The following is an 8,590-nucleotide window of genomic DNA, read 5'->3' as shown; positions in this document are numbered from 1 at the left end:
TGAGTGAGGAAGGGGCAGTTTGCCGGTCGGTGTGTGCTGAGGCGTGTGTGTGTGTGTGGGGGGGGGGGGGGTGTTGGGGGGTGTTTGGGGGCGCAGAGCCAGGCATGCCTGACGGACTGAGCAGCTGGACATGAAAGGGTTGCTGCTCGCTGGGAGCAAAGCTTTAAGTAAAACCAGGTGTGGGGTGGGTTTTACTGGCAGGCGCGCGGCCCTCCTGGAACCGACCCAGGAATTCATCAGAGTAGAGCGCGAGCGGGAGAGAGAGGAGGGCGCGTGCGTGCGCGAGCGTTAGTTCAGTTGTGGCCGCAAGTTCTTCGGAGTCCACCTCGATACCTCCCCCCTCCAGGCGCCAGCGCAGACTCTCGGGGGCTGCGGAAACACGCAGAGGACGCCTTTCCTGGATTTTCCGTATTTTGAAGTGAACGGGCCATAAAAGAGAAATAAAGGTAAAGAAACCGCGCCTGTACGAGTGAACCGAGGCCTTGCGGCGGGTGGGTTACTGTGGCTCTATGTTTCACTGCTGTTTCTCAACGCAAGTGTGTCACAGGTCTTTGCGCGGGGCCAGGCGAGGCCTTCAAGACGCAAGAAGTAAACAAAGCGCTAAAAGAGTTCACTGAGTATAAGTGCCATTTATTGCAGTATTATACTTGTATTTTGTACTCTTTTGTAACATGCACACCTCACTTTTCCTCTTGTAATGTATGGTTTGCTACCTCTTGTATTTTGTTTGCTTTTGATACATGCACAATTGCCACCATTGCATCGTGTAACATAACGTTTGCTCTTGTGTTTTGGGTGTCAGCCATTTATTGCAGTATTATACCTCTACTTGTACTTTGTACGCTTTTGTAACATGCACTCATGTCACTTTTTCCTCTTGTATCGTATCGATTGCTACCTCTTGTATTTTGTTTACTCTTGATACATGCACAATTGTCACTATTGCCTCATGTAACGTAACGTTTGCTTTTGTAACATGCTCACTTGCAGTTTTCTCCTCGTGCATCATTACTGTTCCTATTGTGAAGCGCTCTGACACCTTCGGGTAATGTCCGCGCTATATAAAAACGCATAAAATAAATAAATAAACAAATAGCTGGAATAATGAGAGTGGGCAACATAAGGGTCTTCTGTAGCCCAGGATACGCAGAGGCGGAGGGAGACAGGATACAAATGCCCGAGTCAGCCCTGCATTGTGTGCAGTGTGATGTCAATGTAATGGGGTGGGGTGAAATGTTCTTTAGAGTGTGCAGTGCGTCCTCGCCGTCCGGGGGTGCCTTGTGAACTGGTGCAGAGAGTTAGACACGCCTGAGGGTATCTTTATTTGGTGCAGTGGGACTGAAATCCCCGAGGATGGTCTTTATTGGGTGCAGAGAGATTGAAAGGTTTGGGGGGGTCTGTGTTATTTGTAGCACTACAGTGAGATTCAAATGGCAGAAGAAGTTGTTCATCACTTGGAGGGGTTCAGTGAGACAGAGATGTCTGGAGACCCAGTCATGGACCAGGAGCACGATCTACAGGTTATGATTAAATGGGATTGGCAGTACTGAAGGTACCAGAGGGGCAGCAGGGCACAGAGGTGCATTGGCAGAACTCTGTGTGGGTTACAGCTAACGCTTGAGATGGAAATGTAGAAGTACTGATCGAGAGTACCTGTCTGCTCCTGAAAGGCGACAGTAAGTACTCTCGCATTAAATGTATTGTAGCAGTGCTGACAGGCGAGCACTTTGCCAGGGCCGGTTCTGGTTCCCAGTCCGGCCCTGAGTGCTGATACACTTCCCTTAAAACTAAAGATGCTCAGATACTCCGTACCGGTCAGTACCTGCCCATTTCGAGCATAAATGACAGCGCTAGAACAGCTGAAAGCTCCTGGAAGGCTTATCAGTTCTGGCACGGCGCGGTACATACTGCAGGCAAGGACTGAAGGACATTGCCAGAGCTGTGTATGGCCCAGGGTTAGATTAGTGGGGACCGCGCCTTAAGAGAAGTGAAGTACATTGATGAAAGGATGTGCAGATATTACTTGTAGAATAAAGGACTTCCGCTTTGTGACGGTGGTGCCTGTCGACTAGAATGTGGGCCCAGTATTGGAACAGGAGAGGGCGCTGCAGGTCAGGGTTGAGGAGCACTCCGTGCCGGATTAAACCCTTTGGAGGTCCATAGGCAGTCAACATTTCTCCCCCCCCCCTCGCACATTATCTCCAAATACGTTTTTAATTTTACCCACCAACAATTTGAACAAACCACATTTCACTATTACAATATTTTCTCTATAGAGTCTTTCATGGAAAGTTTTCGTTTCTTTGATTTGATTCTCTTTTTTTCTATCGTTTGGAAACAATTTGAGAAAACGTGATTGTAATTTTCTTTCAAGATCAAATCAATATAATTTGGATCCGTTGTCACAGGGCCCGTAAAAGGAGTGGGGGCCAAAGGCCGGTGCCTACTTTGCCTATTTGGTAAACCGGAAGTGGGCGCATTGGCACAGTAGTGTAGGGGGTCTGCAATCCTCTCACAGTGTGGGGTACGACAGATCACGACTGAGGTGCTTCGAAGGAGCTATGTTCAAGTCCCAGTGTTGGAATAGAAGACGGGACTACTGGTAGGTATATCGGCCGAGCTGTGTATGAGTCACAGTACTGACATGGCATTATGTGCCGCATGGCATGATTGAGGTGCATCCACAGAGCTGATAACGTATCCTCAGAACTTGAATGCCACAGAGGCCTGCAACTCAGGACTGAGAATAGGATTCATTGCCAGAGCCCTTAGACCCAACGAACTGGAGTGGCTTTGGGAGTTATTCGTGGAGCGCCTACAGAGCACCTAGCCATCTATTCCAAATGCCCGTATGGAAGGGAGCGGGACAGATTGCAACATCTGTGGAGAGTACACGGCAGCCAGCGTTTTGAAGTGCTCCTAGCATGCTTCCGAGCAGGCTATAAATAGGATGCACAGATGCTTAAGTGCTGCTGTGACACCCCTTTCAAGGAGCCAAGCAGCTGCGTAACGCTCTCTTCCAGGGGCTGGCTGGGCTCCCACGCATCTGCTCTCGGCAGGCTCTTTCAATACGAACTAAGACAGAGTTAGGCTGTCAGGCATCTACGCATTGTTTATAGGTGTTCCCTGACTAATTATGAAGAAAAGTTAAGAAGAGATGGAATGGAATGCACCTGTAATAATAACCAGTGGTTTACACAGATTCGACATTTTCTATTCATTACCTTTTTGCTAAGTACGTGTCCCCGAGGTTGAGGAGGCCAACTTACCATTGTCACTGTGCAGCGCCCTTTATGCGCACAGAGCACTGCGGAGGCCCTTATTTGGGAGGGAAGGATTTCACTCCATAAACGGCCTCTAATCAGACTCCAGGTTCTCTTGAAAGTGGTGCTGGTCCTAAATATTGAGTAGGGGACATTGTTATATGTTAATATCATAGCCAAAATATAGCGGGCAGGAAAATCGAGAAATCAGTATGCATAGATGTTCTATAACTCCACATACATGTACCTTGACTATGTATACATATCTCCAAGGAGGTAAGAATAGTACAGCTATACTTCCATACATGCTTCTACCTTCCAATATTTTTTTCCTCAATTTTTTTGGCTTTGATTTTATGGTATAACGATATTCCCTACTCCATATTTCAAACTACAACCTATAAAGTATATATATATATTTGAACAGGTGTTGAGTTTATCAGGTGTAATCATTATGAAGGAGTGAAACCAATGCTTAATTTGAGCCAGTGGTTTCTGGTGCTCCGCACTGTACACAATTGTCAACACCAGCACTTATGACAGCTGCCACATGGTGGCGCTGTTTGTGTAATATAGAGATAAGCACAACAATAGTTGTTTATTCATCATGTCGACGATTTTTCAACAACTTTAATACTTATAGACCTAGTAACTCGGTCTACATTAAGTACTGTGCCTTTTTTTAAAACTAAGTGGAAATACACGCCTTAATAAATCCTCGGGGTCACTTTCCCCTTTTTTACTTCAATTTATGCACATCACTTTTCCTATTTTCTTTTTCTTCCTTTTTTGCACTGTGTAAGTGGGGAAACCCTCATATCTCTGGACACTGCACCAAATAACCCAGAGGTGCCTCGGGTTGAGGCTGGCAGTTTACGCACAGAAGATATCCCTATGATAACTGCCATAACTACAATGCGGGGCGGAGGAAACATATATACCGCACTCCTAATTGCATTGAGTTTTTTGAGGGTACTCTTCATCCTTAAACCTAAGGTTGTAAGGTGTAACTAGTGTCCTTTTTCTTTTGATAAACCTCGTCTAGTACTTAGGGGAAAGAAACGGACACAATTTTTCCTCATCCCTCCATTTTGATGAACCTCTATTCATCAATTAGACATTAAAACAACGGATACCTGCCTCCTAAGCCATTCTTATAACTTTGGGGGACTCAAACTGACTTAATTATCACACTTGTAGCAGTGTGATGCTAGTAGTTGTGTATGTACTGTCATTGGCAGCGTTGGCAGTCGCAATGGGTGGTGCAAGCTGGAGTGGCCTCCTCAAGAGGGCCCTGGCACTTATTATTCCTCAAATTAAGCACTAGGTGAAATTATATTTAATACAGCCGGGGCTATTCCACCGACCCCCAGTAATGCAAGGGGCCCTCAGTAAAAGGGCTCATACTGCTCTCTAGTAGCACATTTCAAGTGGTGTTATGCAGGTCATCCATCCTGCAGCTCCTCTGAAAAGAGTCATGGGTCTTCTCTAGGCTTCAAAGGTCCCTCTGGCTACATCGCCTTTGTGGCGGGATACAGGGCAGACACTTCAAATGTGGGACAATCCTGCAGAAATTGGGAAGGTTGGCCACCTTAACCAAGATGTGGGTCCTTAGCACGTGGTGACATAGAGATTATAGGTGTACCTCATCAATGAGGCAGAGCAAAGCAAATGCACATCTGTTGTTGCTCATCTTCCCATTTAGAGGGGCAGCGCCTGGCAGATAAGGCGGGTACTGTCCCTTCGGGAGGGAACAAAGCAGCGGCGGCTCCTGCGCAATGACGGAGGAGTGGCGCCCACTGGATCAGAGCCAGCAGATGAAAAATACAATAATATTTTACTATCATTTCATTTTTCAGCTGCTAGCTCTGAGCCAGCGTGTGCAGGGAGGGGCGGGGCCGGGCCCTTGATGCAAAGTAACACAAATCACTATTTGCATTACTTTAAAACTACTTACCTGTAAAGAAAAAAGTCAATAGCTGTCAATGATCTGTGCTAATCAGCTCCCACTTCTTGATTAATTTTGATCCTGTATGAGTCGTGGGGTCTTCCGGAAGTTTATGTTTAAAACAGTGCTACAACCGGAGCATAAATGGCGCACACCAGGGATTTTGCCTGCACACTTTTCATCACCATACAGGCAAAAAGAGCCAAAAAAGCTAAGTTTGTGCAAAGGGGGAAATTGATATTTACCAAGAGCTCAATTTCCCGCCGATATACTGCAGATATTGTAATCAGGGCATTTGTATTACTATGTATAATTACATTCATCTACACAAAAGGTGACATCCTGAAAAATGCTGCTAAATTAGGTCATGTATGATGCGTGCCCGTATACAAAACAGGTCGGTTCTGAAAAAAGTGAAGGTGTGACTGCTTTAAACACAGCAGGGCAGCAGCTGACCCAGGCTAATGTGACAGGAACACAGGACTGTACTGTGACAATAGCGGAACCGTTTACTTTTACCACCTTTCACCTCGAGGTCTGCAGTTCATCCTCCAAGCTCTTACTCCGATCCTGCACCACTGGGGCCTGTGAGCCAGCAGTGGAAAGCTGTAGGATGTTTTTCTTGCTGGGGTCCCTTCTACCTTTTTCAGTAGCCACCTGGGCCTGCTCTATCCCAGACTAGCGCGTATGGCAGCTCGCCCCCTCTGTGTGGTGGACAAGACAGACCACCATGCCACTCACATGTTGCCTGCTCTCGTTGCCATGTTTCTCCTTAAAAAGTTGCGGGTCACAGACCTTAAAATAGTACCCAGGGTTAGAAAACAAAAATAAGAATATGTTTGAGGGTAATGACAGGCCCACTTGGATGAAAGAGGGCTTGGGGAAGATCCCTACCGCCCTCCGCCAACTGTGAGCTAACCGTGAATTTTCTGCCCGTTTCCCAACCCTCTAGCACATCAACGACCCAAAGAATTCCCACCCAACCAAGAACTTCATCCCATAAATGTTAGGAGTTGCTTGCTCACGTGGTTTCCCAACACACATAAACAGCACTGTAGTATTGGTCCAAGCAGGCTCTCAGATGTGTGTGAGCACTTTATACCTCACAATCACTAAGACCCTGATTACAAGTGCAGGGATAAATTCTGATTTCTGTGCAAACACGTATTTGCACCGGGAACAGAATTACAAATAGTGTGGTAATCTTCATACCTTCACAGTTTTCTCCTGATATTTTCCGGCATGTCAAAGCCATTGAAGTATATCGGGGAAAAGGCCCATAAAAATGACAAAACATTATATATTAAATACAGTTTCCTCATGTAATGCCTCATTTTCAAGGAAAGTTGCATGAACTATTTCGATGGCCTGCCACAGCTGTGAATACAGACACTTGAGTAAATAACTCAAGACAGTGCTTAAATTGAGCTGGTAGTTTCTGGTGCTCCTCACCAGCAATTAATTTTCAGCACCTGTTCTAGTGACAGTCCACCATATGGTGGCGCCATCTATATAATTTTGAGATGAGCACAACAACACTGTTTAATAAGTCAAGATACATTCAAAAAAATAATAATACCTTCCACTTAAGCCTCTATTAGAAAATATAAGTCAAACGTTAAAAAGTGCACAACACATAATACATAATGGGGGATGGGAGCACACTGCTTCACCTCCCAGCACAGTTCGCCCTTAACCTCCTGGTAAATGCAGTTCAGTTTAAATGCTTACTTGAATTTTTGTTGACGTGTTTCACCAAAGTTGGTGCAGGTTAGTGCTGTTAATCTCTAGACATGTGTTTCTGGATATTATCCTTCATCAGAAGAGATAAGAACGAAATTCATCTGGGGTTAATGAGAAAGCTGCCACAATCCTCTCAGGTCTCTGTACCTCTCCCTGGTACACAGGTACATCTCCAGGAGCTCGTCAGCCCAGTGGCTCAAGGGAGCCTTTTTAAACAGAAGGGGAAAGGGAGCACACTGCTTCACCTCCCAGCACAGTTCGCCCTTAACATCCTGGTAAATGCAGTTCAGTTTAAATGCTTACTTGAATTTTTGTTGACGTGTTTCACCAAAGTTGGTGCAGGTTAGTGCTGTTAATCTCTAGACACGTGTTTCTGGATATTATCCTTCATCAGTAGAGATAAGAACGAAATTCATCTGGGGTTAATGAGAAAGCTGCCACAATCCTCTCAGGTCTCTGTACCTCTCCCTGGTACACAGGTACATCTCCAGGAGCTCGTCAGCCCAGTGGCTCAAGGGAGCCTTTTTAAACAGAAGGGGAAAGGGAGCACACTGATTCACCTCCCAGCACAGTTCGCCCCTTTGCATCCTGGTAAATGTAGTTCAGTTTAAATGCTTACTTGAATTTAAGTTGAAGTGTTTCACCAAAGTTGTGCAGGTTAGTGCGGTTAATCTGTAGACACATGTGTTTCGGGATATTATCCTTCATCAGTAGGGATAAAAACGAAATTCATCTGGGGTTCCTGAGAAAGCTACCACAATCCTCTCAGGTCTCTTGACCTCTCCCTGGCGCACAGGTGCATCTCCAAGAGCTTGTGAGCTCAGTGGCTCAAGGGAGCCTTTTTAAACAGAAACACATGTCTAGAGATTAACAGCAGTAAACTGCACCAACTTTGGTGAAACACTTCAGCAAAATTTCAAGTAAGCATTTAAACTGAACTGCATTAACTAGGATGCTATGGGAAGAACTGTGCTGGGAGGTGAAGCAGTGTGCTCCCATCCCGTTTCCATTTAGATTTTCACTTGCCTTCGTTTTTGCTATCTGGTGCCTTGAAGCTGTTTTTTCTTGGCATTTATGGGTTTAAAATAAATGAAACCACATTAAACTAAATTTACTATTTGTGTCCACTAAACAATCACTAACCTCAGCACAATCCTTATAATGAAAAACGCATTAGCACAACAATGCAGTTACAGAGGGGCGCGAGAGGTGCCGCAGCCACCCCTAAATAACCTTGAAGAAGGTCGCAAGGAGAATAAGCAAGAAAGACTCCTTCAAATATAGTTTATATATTGTTGCATTTGCTATACGTTCAAAGACAGAGCTCAAATGGCAGACAAGGTCTTCTGACAAAATACTTATTCTTATATGTGTAGGTTACATTTTCCTTTCTCTAACTTGTGACAGAAATCTGTAAAAATATATCAGTAGCAAGGGAAGTATATAGTATTAAACATGTTTGTATATAATTCTTAAGTGTGATCAAAACAAAGATTTCAACAGGATCAAAACAAACAAGACACTTAACACAAATGGTAATTGTTACCTGAAGCACGATTTCCACACATTATTGTGTGCACACCATAAATGTTTAGCAGTAAAACTGCATGAGTGGTTAATGAGGCCACTTCAATGA

General features: G+C 45.0%; 1 protein-coding gene across 1 annotated transcript in view; it reads left to right on the top strand.

The window, feature by feature from the left end:
• The first annotated feature begins 235 nt into the window (after nt 1-235).
• EFEMP2 (EGF-like fibulin extracellular matrix protein 2) overlaps nt 236-8,590 on the top strand; it is a 139,375-nt gene continuing 131,020 nt past the window's right edge. The window contains exon 1 of the mRNA XM_086938072.1: nt 236-446. The gene's annotated coding sequence lies outside the window, so the exon portion shown is untranslated. The remainder of the gene's footprint in view (nt 447-8,590) is intronic.

This window comes from Lissotriton vulgaris, chromosome 9, assembly GCF_964263255.1.
Source record: "Lissotriton vulgaris chromosome 9, aLisVul1.2, whole genome shotgun sequence".
NCBI classification, from domain to species: domain Eukaryota; kingdom Metazoa; phylum Chordata; class Amphibia; order Caudata; family Salamandridae; genus Lissotriton; species Lissotriton vulgaris.
The sequence above is the reverse complement of the archived record's forward strand: the minus strand, read 5'-3'. Positions and strand labels throughout refer to the sequence as shown.